General features: G+C 38.1%; 1 pseudogene; it reads right to left on the bottom strand.

Annotated features, from left to right (window-relative positions):
• Nucleotides 1-13,435: 13,435 nt before the first annotated feature.
• LOC136229728 (uncharacterized acetyltransferase At3g50280-like) lies at nucleotides 13,436-14,425 on the bottom strand (annotated as a pseudogene).
• Between the last annotated feature and the right edge of the window lie 2,668 nt (nucleotides 14,426-17,093).

Raw genomic sequence — 17,093 nt, 5'->3', positions numbered from 1 at the left:
GCGTTTCTGTGTCGCCCAAAGCTGTAGTGACAAGTTAATATTTCTCACCTTCGTCCTCTTTGGATTGTGGGCGAATTGATAGTGACGCTGAGTAGGTCTCTTGAACCGTCTTTTGGTTCCCGCTAATCATTACTCCTCCTTTGTTGGTGAGAATGTACCTATGGTGATGATATTGCAAGAACTGCCCGTGTCTACCATTATCCGCCTCATTTCATCTTCCATCCTTCAATTGTCAACGCATCTGTATGTGGAGAGATTACTGGACCTGTTTCTGCAAAAGGAGCAATGGAGGGATGTTTTATCTAGAGCGGATATTTTTGCTTTTTCCACGGGTGGCTGATACCCTGGTCCATCCGCCATGACATTAATGACACTTTTGAATTTATTTTTGGGATCTGTCTTCTGCTTGTCATCTTGTTATTTGTTATTCTGGACAAAGCTATCTAGTTTGCCAGCTCCCAGCAAGCTTCAGTGTGGTGGCCAACCAAAGGGTGGTAATAATCTTAGATTGGGTACCCCCTCAAATTTGACCACTGGAATATTTATATTACTTGTACTAAAGTCCTGTTTATGGAGGAAGAACCCCGATTTTTGTCTTTCTCACGATCTCGATTGTGAGATTCTCCTTTGGTTTTATGTGATGGAGATAACGATTCACGGCGTATGTCATCTACCTCCCTGAATGCTTTTGCATCGTTCAATTAGATTCGCCATATTGCGGGGTTTTCTCCGGATCAGATCCTCCTGTAAGCTTTTACATGTTGTATTTTTGGCCAATGCTTCTGCAGCTGATCCACCGCCGCCTGAACCGCCTATATGTAATCGGTCATGACCTCCTTGGTTTCCTACGGGGACATGACCAATGTCTCCTGGTCGGGAGGATGATGGTGGTGGGCCGGTACTCCGGGGTGTATCAATAGGCCTCTTACTACGTCAGCGTATTGGAGAGGGAGGTGACCTACCTCTGCGAGAAGAGCCCTGTCTTCGTGGCGAAGATGTTTTACGATGCTTCTCATTCGAAACTGACATTTGCACAGTTTTGTAGTTAGCTCAAGACATGAAAGTTTTGTTTATCCAATTTGGCAATTCATCAACCCATAATGGCCTTAATAGTTAGGGACAGTTACATGATGATCACAAATTGATTTAATATGTTCAATTCTCTTACATCGGTAAAAGAAATTCTAATAATGTCAGATAAACAGTTTTTATATGAATAAACACATCCTTGTAAAAAAGGGAATGAAATAACTGTTTGACAAAACAATATTCAAAAATATGAATTTTTGATATTAAAAGTACTAAATAGGAGAAAAGCCATATATAGATGGTGAATTGTACAAGGAAAACCAAATATGATTTTTTGCAATTTCTTCTAATAGTTATATGCTTGTTCACCCAAAAGACCGACTAGATCTAAATCCTTTGCAATTACATTAGAGCAATTTTATGATATTTTAATATCAAATGACAAAATCACATCGAATGGATGATTTTTTCCTTTTGTAAATCCCAAGATCACGGGTCTTATACATGCGTTTGTACTGGTTCAATGATAATATCATATTACACTTGTCATGCATAAAAATATGAGGGCATAGTAAGCATGCAAGGTTTAATGAAAGATTTGCGTCTATGACTTCATCTTTTACAATTTATTAGATTTATCATAATAACATGTAACGATATTCATAGCACTTTATAAGAGTGAGGGATCTCAATTTTCTTTAATAAAAAATGGAATAAGAAATGGGAGGAAACTTATCTTTTTCATCATAAAATTCCAGATTTAATGTAGAAAACTCTTTCCCACCAATATATGGAGAACCGTATCTTTGGATAGATTTGTTGTACTGATTGAGCCAAAGTTGGAGATTGTGATTTCTATTCTGTTGACTTCATTGTTTTGTTCTTTGTGAAACTCTATACAATCAAGATTTTGTGATCTTCTGTTTGTTAGAGATCCACCTTCACCGCACCAATTGATAACTCGGGGAAAAATCCTTGATCGGAGCACGTCCCTGTGAGGCGCCGTTGGGATCGGCCGGGGACACTCCGATGCCAAAGTCAGTAAGGAAGATCAAGAGAGCAAACTGAATTGACGAAGAGTAAGTGAATGTGTACCTTGATAGCCTAGGGATGTAGGCTATATATAGCTAGGAAGTCGTAACCTTCAGCAACTAGAAGGTCTCCATTAATGCTCCATTAATGGCGGTTACTGGTTACCTTTAAGCTGGCGGTTACTGGTTACCTTTAACCTGGCGGTTAGCTAATTGATAGCTCATTAATGGTCTTTATGGCCGAGTCGGCGGTTAGCCGTTACTGTGATGAATCAGGTGAAAGAGGAGATTCGCCTCATAGGTTCGCCAGCGGATCTCACTGAGCTGAACCGTGGAGATCCGCCATCCGGTTCTTCTTGCGGCGTTCTCAAGGTGAATATCCCTTTTGGTCATTGGGATAATATTCTTTGACCCGTCAAGGCGTATGTACGCTCTCCTTGAGAGCTATGGCGGGTCTCCGCTACTTGCTCTCATCGGGCGTATCTCGTTATGGCGTATCTCACCATGGTCCACGTGGCGTGGCATAATGCTAGAGACTCCTTCATTTTCCTTATTATTTGCATATTCTCCCCTGCATTAATTATCATTAATACCACATTAATCATGTATAAATATCTCTTTTAGAAGGAATAATGGTTTGCCATTATTTCTATTAATTTTCCCTTATTCTTTATTCAAGAATAATTTGGTTTGTTATCATTTTTTATTCAATTTTTTAAGCATAGGTATATGTATATATATATTCTCCTTTTTTATTCATTTGAGTTATATTAGATTCTATTTTAAAAGGTTATTTATTTGGGTATTTTGGGAACTAATTAGTAAGTATTAGTATATGGATATATGTTATTTTTGGTATTTAAAACTATATTAGTTATGTATATATATAGTTTTGGGATATTTGTGTTATGTTATTGTTTATTATATGAAACTATTTTGGATAAATGTTATTTTCTTATCTAATGAGATTTATTTACTATTTCCACCTCTTTAAAGTATAAATGTATTATATCTAGTATTTTCATATATGTATTATATAGTTTCTTTTTATTAACTTTTATTTTCATATTCTCTTTTTGATTTGAATGTATATATATATGATTAAATTATTTTCTTTATTCTTTTGGACCATTTATGGGTCCATGTTTCAAATGGGCTTTATTTGGGAGTGAATCTTGGTTTAAATGGGTTTATTATTGTAATTATAATAGGTAAAGAGTCCATTAAATAAAAGGAGAAAATAAATCACAAAAAGAGAGTTTTCAATTTAATTATTTAAACTAATGAATTTTTAGAGGTTCCTAATGTAAATAAATATAGTTGTTTTGTTAATATTTCAAATCGTTTTCAAAACACCACGTTTTAAAACCTTAATCCGTTCCAAAGGCGGATTAAGTGAACCTTGTAATTAAAATCATTTTCATTGTGAATAATCGAATATTTTGAACCATTTTCTCAAAAGAATTTGTACAAAATAAAATGGACTTGTATGTTTAACCACGTTTTCTTACTAAAGGTTTTTATCTCAAACGTTTTCAAACACTTGAGTCGTTCCAACGGCGATTCGAGTAAACTTCACCAATCGGGGTTTTAAAACGCACCTAAATCGTTCCAACGGCGATTAAGGTGCGAACCACGTAAATAAACTCGTTTTGGGGGGAAATAAGTTAGCATAGAATAAACACACAGCATGACATTTAAATAAAGTTGTAAATAAATCACTTCTTTCTTCCCCCCTCTCTGTGTATGTATAATATAAATGGGTGATTCTTTACTAATGTGGCTTTTCAATAATATATGCTCAAAACGGTTTCCAAAAAGAGAAAGAAAAGGTTTCAAATGAATTTTAAACTTAAAGAAGTATACGATTAGTCCGTTATCGCCTAACATGCTGAGTAGGAGGCCGGTGGTTCATAACCGGGCGAGTCGGGGTGCCTAGTAGCCTTTCTCCGGAAAGGAGCTAGCCTTCTCGACTCATACCTAAGTTTCCCGAACCCACACCGGTCTCCCGCAAGGGATCGGTGTTCATTTTCCCATTCGTGGGTGGCGACTCTTCCATATCTCCGAGCTCCGGTCCTGCCGAGCAGCTTGATTCCATGATTGGTTGCTTTCGGCGCCAATCACCGCTTACGTCGACATGAGGTTGTCCACCCCCCGGTCCACCCGGGAGATTAGGCCGCGGCACCTCGTCTAACAGCTGGCAACAGATGCTTAATAGGCCCAATTTGGAGCGCAAAACACTCCGCAGTCCTATCTTTAGCTTTCTTGTACTTCTCTAGGAATAGATCGGACAACTGTTCCCAATCATGCTTGCAGGAGTCGGGCAATGAGTGGAACCAACTCAAAGGCTCGCCTATTAACGAATGGTGGAACCACTGAGCCACCTTGTCCACCCCAAAGGATTCAACAAACATATCATGCATGTACTCGTGCAAGTGCACATCAGGATTCTCCACTCCACTGAATAAACTCAACTCTGGCACAATGGTTCGAGACGACCCTTCCCCGGTCTCTTCGGCATTATCTTCATCATACGGTGCACCGCCGTCTGTTCCTTCATCCATCGGTTCATCCTCCCGATCCTCGCCCAGAAAGGATACATATAAACCATTTCCCACATTACTCTGCTCCTCGGAGTCCAACAACTCTTCTTCGCTTGCCCCGAAGGATTCCATCACCAAACTCTCTTCGAGCCCAGACCCGATCATACTCACCCTATGATTAGGAAATGGATTACGCCTAGTGGAAGGGTTCGCTGATGAAGGATCATCTATCTTCTTCTCCTCAATCAAATCTTGGATCTCATGCTTCAACCTCTCACAGTTCTCAATATTGTGCCCATAATTACTGTGGAACTCACAGTACCCCTAGCCTGTATCTACGGAGTGGGCAGTGCTCTGTTATAAGGAGTGAGGGCTTTCAACAATCCCTTCTTCTGCAACAGTTTGAAAACTTTTGCGTAGGTTTGATCAAATTTGGCGAACTGCCTCTTTTCGATAGCATTCAGTTCAAGCACTTTCACCGCAGCAGATTATGTACTCGCGCTTGGCCCTCCGGCACTATATCCCGACTTCGTCCACTTGGTATAAGCTTTCTTCGGCTCACCATCCCCTTCAACTGTCAAGGCGCAACTATACATCTGGTTGAAATCGGTAAAGGGTATACCGCAGCTCATTCTTAATATACGGCAAGGTGTTGCCAATTACCATTCGGATTTGATCCTGCTCAAGTGGCTTATGCTTCATAACTGCTGCCTTGGCTCTCCACCTCCTTACAAAATCGGACAAAGACTCACCAGTTTGCTGCTTAGTGCTCTCCAGCTCTTTCAGCGTAACCTCAAGCATAGTGTTGAAACTATATTGAGCGATGAATGACTTCGCCAACTCTTTCCAATCTCTCTTCGTCACCAACGGCAACGCGTGAAACCACACGAGGGCAGCCCCCTCCAGGTAAGTATTGAATAGTCCAAGAACTTGTTTTTCAGGTAAGATCATGTGTTTCATCATAGCAACATACTGATTCATGTGGGCAGTAGGATCCCCAGTTCCATCGAACTTCTTCATGTCGGGGAGCCGAAACTTCAAAGGAAAAGCAGTTGCCGACAAACAATTCTTCAAATTATAAAAGTCCTGACTTCCGGAGCTTCCCCCACGCAGATCATGCACCTCCTGAGTAATGTGTTGCTTCCATTCCTCTTCCTTAGCTTTCTCCTTCTCAAGATGTTTCTGGATGTAATCCTGATAGTCATCCTCGTTCTCGAAGCGGGGACCAGTGTTTACCTCATTCTCAGCGCGCTTACTACCACTCTTGTAATCCTTCAACGCCAGCTCAGCTAGCTGGGCCAAAATTGCGGCCAACTGATCATTAATGTTGTTCACAGAATTCTCTAATTCGGCCACTTTTTCGTCGGTCGCAGACATACTGGCAGAAGACTGAGTATACTCGGACGAAGATCATTCAGAAGCCACAACTGCTGATTCGGAACTGTCAATCTGTAGCTGATCAAACTGTCTGACTAGCCGGTTACTCTCGCGAAGCCACAACCGCTTAATGATGAAGTCTGCGCGAACGGCATCCATTAGTATGTATGCATGATTTTATATGCATGATTCGTGGTGTGTGCATTTATTTATTTACGGATATATAAGATAAGAAGAACAAACGTCAGTCTAATTACACGTATCACAACATCTCTCTTCCACCCTTATCCCTCCACACACTCGATGGTCCGAGTCTCTTTCCTAGGATTTTGGTTTGGGGCTCACATTGCGGTCCAGGGGACGCGTGGTGCCGTCGATTATTGCGAAAAAAGTAAATCATCCATCAGACAATACGGTTCGTTTTGACGTATCAACATCCAGTGACTAAGATATCGACCAAATGGATTGTCCTTTCGAATAACTCATCCCTCGTTATTTTGCGAGATGCATCAGTTCCGGTTTTGACACCCTTTGAACGCATCTCGGATTTTAGACGTGGTACAAGTTATTCTTCTGGTTCAATTGTTCGTTATTGACAATGACTCGTTCCCTTTTATTCGCGCGGGTTCGTGTCTCGATTTTTGGATTACGACGGGATCTTTGGATCTATCGAGAGACGTAACCACATGTTTATTTAGTGATGAAATCACTTTTTATTTTAAGGAACGAACTCATCGCGTAACGTGTTTAGTTTTAGCGTCAAGAATCCGTTTGCTCGTTTTGGCGACGTGAGAAGACGGCGAGTCTTATTTGAGCGCACGGTAATCTTTCGGCTAGCAACAAGTTTTCATTTCTTCCCATATACGGGATATATCACCCTAGCGTGGTTATAGAAAATCAACGTTTCGTTGAATCACATGCTTATTCGAAGCAGAGATATTACCGTTCTTTTTTCATTTAGGCACGAGTCAAGCAAACACGCAGATCGGGCCATACTTCTTGTAGTTTTGGTAACGGTCGAAATGATCGAGCCATTAGTCAAACCCACAGTCTCGTCCATATGGTGCAATCACGAGGTTTCTTAGCTTAATTCGGCTTCGTGATTTCAAATGGCGTATATACCAGTTCGAGGCACATATTTAACAGCATTGGTTCATTTTCTTTAACTACTCTCGGGATTGACATATATTGTAGATACGGAATGATTTTGGTCGTTTGTTTATTTTTATTTTTCTTAGTCATTTTTGCGGATACATCCATTTCTCTTTAGAACAACGCCAGGCATAACGTAAGAGCTCATCTTTTATTTGGAAGGGACGGGCTATGTTTGCAAAACTCTTTACGTTACAACGGGGTCGTTCAAAACAGAAATGTTCTTTGTTTTCGTTTTGTCATAATTTCGCTTTATCCCAACGTATTTAAAGAATGTGAATAACGGCTATTGTTAATATAATCTTTTGAATCGAGATATAACTATCCTTAATATTAAAACGATTTGTACTAATACGTGCTTACGTCATAACGTATTTCCTGAACATGTGCCTTCTTCGGGACACGGAAAGGGACCAGGCGGGTCGCATAAGTCCATTCATACGAGATGACTAAGTCGTCTTTAGTTCGCATTGTTTCGATGTTTTGGGGTAGTTTGTATGTCGATTTAAGAGTATATATTAACGCACCGCTTCATTTTCTTTACATATTTTAGGATTAGACACGTATCATGGCAATTTGAAAACACAAACTGATTCATTTATCACATCAAAAATAGTAACAGGTAATCCTATGGCAACTTCTAAGGCTACTATATGCTGACACGGCTGATCGTGGGACCTCACAGGACCGCACAAATTCACCCCTAATGAATGGATGGGGACCCTTTGGCGCCTTACTGTAAGGGGGAACTTACACTAGCCTCTTTCGAGCGACGAATGGACTCTTGCTAGAGGTTTCGCGGAAATTACCCAAAAGGTTTGCAATAATGCATATGAATGCATACGAAAAGAAATAATACGATCCGTCCCTATTAAGGGCTTAATACACGCCTTCCGGAATCAAATTTCTCGCTTCCCTAGCAGAGTCGCCACTTGTAGGTGCCGCGGCCTCGCCCGGGCGGACCGAGGGGTGGACACCATTGACGACAGATGCTGTGATTGGCGACGAAAGCAACCAATCGCGGAATCAAGCTGCTCGGCAGGACCGGAGCCTGAAGTATGGAAGAGTCGCCACCCACGAATGGGAAAATGAACACCGATCCCTTGCAGGAGACCGATGAGGGTTCGGGAAACTTAGGTACGAGCCGAGAAGGCTAGCTCCTTTCCGGAGAAAGGCTACTAGGCACCCCCACATCGCCCGGTTATGAACCACCGGCCTCCTACTTAGCGTGTTAGGCGATAACGGACTAATCGTATATTTCTTTAAGTTTAAAATTCATTTGGAACATTTTCTTTCTCGCTTTGAAAACCGTTTTGAGCATGTTAGTAAAAGCCATTTTAGTAAAGAATCACCCATTTTGCATGAATTTAAAATACATAAGAGAGAGAGAGAGGGGGAGAAGAAAGAGTTGATTTATTCACAGTGTGATTTATGCTTTACACTAACTTTAAACTAAGCTCACTTCCAAAAAAACGAGTTTATTTACATGGTTCGTACCTTAATCGCCGTTGGAGCGATTTAGGTACGTTTCAAAACTCCGTTAATTAACATGATATCGACTCGAATCGTCGTTGGAACGATTCGAGTGTTTGAAAGTGTGATATAAAAAGTTTAACAAGAAAACGTGATTAAGCATACAAGTCCATTTATTTTTGTACAAAATCATTTAAATAGGAAAACGATTCAAAACTCTATTATTTACAATTTAAGAAACGGTTTTAATTACAAGGTTCGCTTAATCCGTCGTTGGAACGGATTAAGGTTTCAACACGTGATATTTTTGGAAACGGTTTAAAAATGACAAAAACAAAAACATTATTTACACTTTAGGAATATCTAGAAAAGCTTTAATCTAAACAAACAACTTGAAATCTCTTTTTGTAATTTATTTTTTTTCTTTTTCACTCAATTAGCCCTTACTTGAACATAATTACAATAATTAACAAATCAAGACCAAATTTACCCAACCAAATATGTTTGAAATATATACATATATGCAAAAATAGAATAAAAATACATATATATACATAGTTTTATCTAAAAATAAGGATATATCTATAGATAAAAACAAGTATGAAATACTATATGATATAATAAAGAAAATGAAAAGAATACTAAATATAATACCTTTTTACTCTAATTCAAAACATGTGAAAACAATGAACAAAGTTCATAAATGTAAAGAATAACATTTAGTTCTAAATAGTTTTAAGTATTAAATATATAGAACAAAACTTTCACGCTAAATAAGAGCTAATATAACTTAAATATGCCAAAACTATATATATATATATATATAAATATAATACTTTACAAAACTAAGTCAAAACGAATTAAGTCCCAAATATGAAATAAATAGCTATATAATACATAATTAATAGTTATAGGGCCCAAAAATAATTTTTATAAATATATTACATAGTTATATACATATATATACAAGTAGAAATATCAAAAAGTTGAGAAAAGAGGGTTAAAAGAGGGATTTTCGGATTCCAGCAGATTACCGACAGAAAATCCGTCGCTAATCTGCTGTTAGTGACAGAAAAGGCAGAATTACAGAATTAGTCCCACAGTTTCCAGATTTATTCAAAAGCTTTAGATTAGGTCTATTCTATCATTTTGGGTCTCCGAACTACCAAAATTGGATCATAGTCTATAACGGAGACTCCCAAAACGATGTTTTATTTCAAAACGTTATTTAGAAATATTTTCAAAACTTATAATTACAACGTTTTTAATCCCGAACTACCTTTGAATCGGATCACGGTTCGTATTGGGATGTTAAAACGAGGTTTTTATTTCAAAACAAAACCAAACGTTTATTTGGGACGTGACGTAATTTAAATAAATACGGGAAAATAAATAAATGTGATAAATAAATAACTAACTAAATAAATAAAACTATCACCTAAATAAATAGAATAAATAAATAAACTGAATAAATAAATAAATAAAGGAAATAAATAAAACGAGTCTAGTCCTCGGATAATATCTCAAGATCGGTATTGACAGCTGAAGTCGGTTGATTACACGAATCGTGATTTTTCGGTGTTTTTGGTAAAATATTTAACTTTGGAAAATTTGGATTTTTTTAGGAAAAAAAATATTTTTCCCAAAAAATTTACTTTCTCTCTTTAAAAATTTTCTTAGAGTGAGAAGCTCTCCAAAAAGTCCTCTCTCTTTTGCATGGGGATCCATGCCTTTTATAGGCACGGATCCCAAAATATTTTGGGCGTAGCCCGACGGGCGTTGGGCTACGCCCAAAAAATTTTGGGCTACGCCCAAAAAATTTTGGGCTACGCCCAAAATGGTTGGGCGGACGCCCAACCTCTGTTGGGCACGCGCCCAACAGACGTTGGGCGTTCGCCCAGCGTCGTTGGGCGTCCGCCCAATGGATGTTGGGCGTACGCCCAACGTAGGTTGGGCGCGCGTCTAACTGTCGTCGGACGCGCGCCGGCTGCCGCTAGGCGCTCGTCCAACATCGCTGAGCACTCGCAACCCCCACGGATCCCCTCGTGATTTTTATTTTATTATTATTTTTTTAACTTATCGGAACCAACCTTTTCAACTGTCTTGTTATGGGTTTTCGTCACAGGTCCTCTACTCGGTGTCTACAACTGGATCTGGTCAAAGTTTGATACCTTCTTTAGCCTGGAGACCCTCCTTAGAATTAGAGGAGTTAAGATTAGTAATCATGAGGAAGACAAGGACAGACATTGCTGGGCCCTGACTAACAATGTTGCTTATTCTTGTAAGTCAGCCTTTGAAGCTTTTACCCCTAACATGGCCGATCCTCTCTCGGATATTTGGAAATCCATTTGGGCCCTTAAAATCCCTTACCGTATTAGGAGTTTCCTGTGGCTGGGAGTCAAGAACAGGTTGCTTACTAACTCGGATAGGCACAAACGGCACTTGGCGGATTCAGGAGCTTGCAGTAGATGTAGAGGCCATGATGAAACTTTGTGCCATGCTCTGAGGGATTTCCCTAAGAGTAAAGAGGTTTGGAAGAAGATTCTCCCTCACCACATTCTTCCTTCCTTCATGGCCCATTCTGAGTATGACTGGTTCTCTGATGGTGCTAGTGGGAAATTAATGGCTAACATGGAGCATGGTGACATTTTCTTTGCTATCATCTGTCACCAAATTTGGAAGTGGAGGAACGAGGAGATTTTTGCTGATAAAATTGTCCTTATTCCTGACTTACTTGATTTCTTCTCGAAAAAACTCTCTATTATTACTGAGAGCTTCAAAGGGGATCCCCTTGTCAGGTCTACCCAAAAAAGAGAGGTCCACCTCGTTGGTTGGAGCAAGCCGAGAGAAGGGGTAGTGAAGCTGAATACGGATGACTCCTGCCTTAACAATGGCAAGATTGCTGCCGGAGGAGTTCTTCATGATGCGGGTGGCGCCTGGCTGGCTGGGTTTACCCAAAACCTGGGGATTGGTTCTTCCTTTTCGGTGGAACTTTGGGGTATTCTCTCGGATATCAAGCTTGCCATTAGCCTGGGTGTTAAGAGGTTATCTATGGAATCTGATAACATAGAGGCAATCAACAGGTTTTCTGATAACCAGGCTATTTTTCTTAACAGCCAAAATCTTATCAAAGCTATTTTAAGGCTTCACCCTTCCTTTGAGTTCTTAAAGTTCAGCCACATTTACAGGGAACAGAACCGAGTTGCGGATCGCTTGGCGACAGCTGGGCATGAGGGGATGTTAGGTGTTTCTACCCTTTCTGATCCTCCCATCTTTCTTTCGTCTCTTCTTTTAGAGGATAGGATTGGGTTAGCCTTCCTAGGCTAATCCCGGGTTAGTTTTCTTTGTTTGTTCGTTTTCCTTTCCTGTTTCTACCAAAAAAAAAGAATCCTGGTTTAATCATGGTTGAGCCTTAAGCTCTTATCGCTCTTGTTCATCTGGTTTTTTTTTACTATCTGATTTCTTATAACCATGGTATTTAGCTTAATATATGAATTGTATAAATTTAACCTTCACGTTTCTAAATAAGATCAGTTTTAGGCTTACGTTATTAAAAAATTAAAAAGCTAGTTTGACTGGTATTGAACTGTCACACCCTCCAAATATCAATTATGTCAGAGGGTGTTTGGTTCAAAATCCAGAATCAGAATTTTAATCAGAACCAGAATCGGAATACCTATTTATTTCTTTTATTTGGTTTAATCTCGTATCGGAATTGAACTGCTTTTGGAAGTGTTTAGTTCAAATTTCTGAATCAGAATGAGAATACGAGAAAATTAAAATTAATTAGATAATAATATATTTAATAAGGTAAATAAAAGATAAAAACCATTTTCTATTAAAAGGATATATTATCAATAGAATAATCCTTCTCAATGTATTAGCATAACTTAGAAGTATACCATGTAGGAAACAATAGTATATGAAATGAAAGGAAGGAAATAAATTAAATTATAGAAAGAAAAAGAAAAAGAAAAAAAAACTTATCAGTGTTCATATCAATCTCGAGATCAATGTTCATATCAACCTCGAGGTGAGATGAGGAAAAAAAACTATGTTTCAATTTGATTGTTCATAAAATCAAATTTGGCTAACATGGATTAAAAAACGGAATGACTATAAATGAGAATAACTTATTCTCATTCTCATTCTTTTATACTTTTTGACCTAGCTAAACACTCTTTAAGATATTTAGTATGCTACTAATAATATTATAAAAATTCTTTAAAAAGGCTAAAAACTAAATATACTATATATATATAAGTTTGTATATGAAATTTGGTTTGAAAAAAATAACCTCTGACAAGACTAACCCCATTATTCAATACGTGCTTCCAAAGCTTCAACAAACACATGATACCATGATTTGACGATCGCTGATGTGCTGTGATACGATGAAGGAAATATTCTACTATCGTATAATTTGGGGTAGATTACATACGTGGTGTACAACCTTTACCCGTAATCACACTTTGGTGTACAACCAAAATTTTGTCACACTAAACTGTACAACCTTTTAGTGACCTCCCACTAAAGTGTACAGCAGGTAAAAATGACCGGTCAATGCTCAGTCAACGCGCCACCTCAGTTTTGACCGGTCAAAAAGTAAAAAAAATACAACCACTTAATATAAAATTACTTCTATACCCCTATCTCTCCATATCTTCATCTTCTTCCCTCTATTTCTTTCTCTCTCTTCAAATTTCTTTCTCTCTCTAACCTCTCTCTTTGAATTTCTTTCTCTCTCTAACCTATCTCCGTAAAATCAATATCATAAAAAAAAATTATACAAATAACATAATTTACACGTAACATACATCTCAACTTGAATTTATTGGTATTTAAAATAAAAGTTATACAAATAACACTAAAATGGATTAGTAACTTGTATAATAGAATTTGAGTTCAAATATGTGAGAAGACTTGCATGAATTCATGATCAGATTCAAGAGCAGTCATTAAATCAGGAGGAAGACAAATCTCCAACTCCATACTTCCTCCACCTTCTCTTCCAGGATACGGCGTCACTTTACCACTAAACTTAAGAGCAGTCATTAAATCAGGAGGAAGATCAATCACCGCCTCATGTACCTTCCACGCCGCCCATCCCAGATTCTGCTTCAGCAATTCTCCGGCTGTCGTGAATGCTCTAAGCGGATGAATACAGTTCCCGAAATAGTTCTGCGATAACGAAGGATTTAATCTCGATCTGTCGTTGCAAGCAACTCTGCAACTCGTTACTTGATTCTCCGGTAGACGGCGGATTCGGGTTATGCACCGCTAGAGAAACGCTGATAAGGCTTGCAGAGATGAGATCTTGAGAGTGTTGAGTTCTGAATTAGCTTTTTGTTTGAGTGTGGCTATGGCGTCTGAGGAGAAAATGAACATTCTCTCTTTCAACAATGGCGATTCGAATGGAGATAAGAACTGGTCGAGATCTGTGAACGGGAGATTGACGATTTTATCATAACCTTCAGGAATCCACCGATTGAGGATCGGCGGACGCGAGATTTGAAAATCGGTATGATTCTCTTCTTCTCTCTGTTGTGATTGGAAAATCTCAGAAAATGTGTTGAAGAAATGCCAGAAAGAGTTACCGTCGCCAATCTCGTGATTCATGGAACAACCGATGAAGATTCCGTCAATTAGTTCCGTAACTTGAATTGTCAACAGAGATTTGACATGGCCGTCGTGATTCAGAGCTCGATCGTGGTCAAAAAAAGATTGAACAATTAAAGGAACATAAGTCAGAGACAAAACATCAGAAATCGATAAATCTGAAGCGATAGCGTGAATGAATCTTATCAGAACTCTCAGTTGTTATGTTTTATGACACTGAAAACAAAATAGATCTAATTTGAAGTTTCCTAGATTTATGATATTGATTTTATGGAGAGAGAGGTTAGAGAGAGAAAGAAATTCAAAGAGAGAGGTTAGAGAGAGAAAGAAATTTGAAGAGAGAGAAAGAAATTTGAAGAGAAAGGTTAGAGAGAGAAAGAAATAGAGAGAAGAAGATGAAGATATGGAGAGATAGGGGTATAGAAGTAATTTTATATTAAGTGGTTGTATTTTTTTGATTTTTTGACCAGTCAAAGCTAAGGTGATGCGTTGACTGAGCATTGACCGCTCATTTTTACCTGCTGTACACTTTAATGGAAGGTCACTAAAATATTGTGCAGTTTAGTGTGACAAAATTTTGGTTGTACACCAAAGTGTGATTACGGGTAAAGATTATACACCAAATATGTAATTTACCCTATAATTTGCAAGGCAGGTAACTGACCGAATAGACTATTTATGAGGAGGACATCTCTACCACCATGTACACCAAGAGAGCCGAAAAGAAGAAAGGGTCAGAAGTCATGCCACTCAGCGAGTGACATACCACTCGACGAGTCGCAAAAGGAGTCAATACGAGTAAAGCCTAGGAACAACCTGGCTTGGCGAGTCACCTCTCACTCGGTGTGCCACAAGACGAACCAGTGAGCTCAGCATGCCATTGAAGGAAGCTCGGCGTGTGGTTGACTAGCCAAGAACACTCACTCACCTTGTGGGATATATGGCTCGGTGAGTGAGTCTCTTGTAGTTGCCTTTGCCACCAAGTTTACCAAAGGGGAGACATGAACTGCCACCAACTATTTACTGTTTTGCCATTCTATTTATTACCATTGTGCCATTCATCCTATTTACACCACTATCTTTAACATTTACCTTTCCTATCTTATCCCTATTACTTATGCATATGCGTATAGTCCTAATAAGACATTTTGGTCTTTTAAGAAGGGGTATATATGCGCCTTAATTTATAATGAATGACAACTTTTTGATATTCAAACAATTAGCCTCATTTGAGAGCTTTGGTTTATCCAAATTCACTACAAGAAAAAAAAAACAATAGTAAGGAAAAATAGTGACAAGGGAGAAAACCACTCATTAGAAGCATAGTTTTAAAACTTTTAATGAGTGGAAATAAAAACTGGTAACTATTATTTTTGAAAAAACTTAACCTTACTCAATTTTCTAATATTAGGCTCGTTATAGGTGCTAAATTTTTGAGCGGGATACATTCCCACCAAAACAAAACTTAAGTTAATTTAGAAAGAAATTCAAAATTTAAAAAGGAAAAGAAAACAAAATATTGCAATCCACCTCTGTGCTCTAGGAAACTATCTCTCTCCATCTCTCTCGCCTCTCTCTCTCTCTGCTCTAGGAACTATGACTTTAGTGATTGTTTTTCCCATCATTAAATCCTTTGTTCTAGTAGTGATTGAGATTATTCATCCTTTTAGTTTTAGCTAGAAAAAGATTGCACTTTTTGTTGGTTTAAGATTAAAACATTCACACGGTGTATACTATGTATACTTAAAGGAAGATTGCGATTTCTCCTTGGATCAGTAAGGAGCGTACCCTTGACACTTATGTTAGAGGTAAAAAATTTGATACTCTTAGGCACGAATTTAAACCACGAGAATTAAAAGTAGTGCCGGACGAACTATTTGTTCGACCCGGTATGAAAGATTTCTTAGAATGGTCTTTATTGAGATGCTGGGTCAAACACTGCAGTGTAGGTGGTATTATGTTAAAGCACTTTCCCATTCAATTTTATCTACATCACTTCACCTATTACATCATTACTATATTATAATCAAATGGAGCTATATACGTTTTTGGAAGATCTTCTATGCATATAAACTTGAGCAAAAATGTGGTCAACTTTATTTACCAAAATATCGACCATCCACACCTTGTTGCATCTTGCTAATTTCATTTATTGATGAAATTTTAACCCATGTTAAAATGTGTCTATGTTGTACACTCTTTGAGCATAAGGGCATTCACTTGAATGGATGTGTGTTAGTGATAATAAAAGTTATTTTAGACCCTTAATATCAACTCAACCTTTTAGTTCAGTTGGTTACTTGACACAGTATAAAAGCCACTTAGACCAAATTTAAGAAGGGTTTAAATTTCGACAATCTTATTTGTTAATTAAATTTTAAGGGCGTACTAAGATAAACATATATTGTGTACACTTCAATTCTAATAACAACTCTTACTATGTCTACTAATGAATAAAAGCTATATATATATATATAGATAGTCGAAAATGAATTTAGGCAGCAAGCAAAATATTGGACAGAGAAACAGATTCAGAAAAGAATTTCCAATATAGAAAAGGTATTGATAAGATTTTCCAATACATTGTAAGAGTTACATAGAAAAAAAAAGGGCAATGGATACAAATTCCTCATTAATAAACATATTTATTACAAAGAATAGACTCATATATCCTCACTCAAATCCTATATATATTCTCACAACAGAAATCGAAAATCAGCAACTTTAAAATAAGATATCATATAGAGGAATATAATGACAAGTTTGAAGTTTCATTTGATTTTGGCAATAGCGCTCTCGAGTCTCTTGATCGAACCCATCAAAGGGCACTTCCCGACGCGGGTTCGTGTGGTAGTAGTGAATGGATTAA

Source organism: Euphorbia lathyris, chromosome 5 (genome assembly GCF_963576675.1).
Source record: "Euphorbia lathyris chromosome 5, ddEupLath1.1, whole genome shotgun sequence".
NCBI classification, from domain to species: Eukaryota; Viridiplantae; Streptophyta; class Magnoliopsida; order Malpighiales; family Euphorbiaceae; genus Euphorbia; species Euphorbia lathyris.
This window is presented reverse-complemented; position numbering and strand designations above follow the sequence as displayed.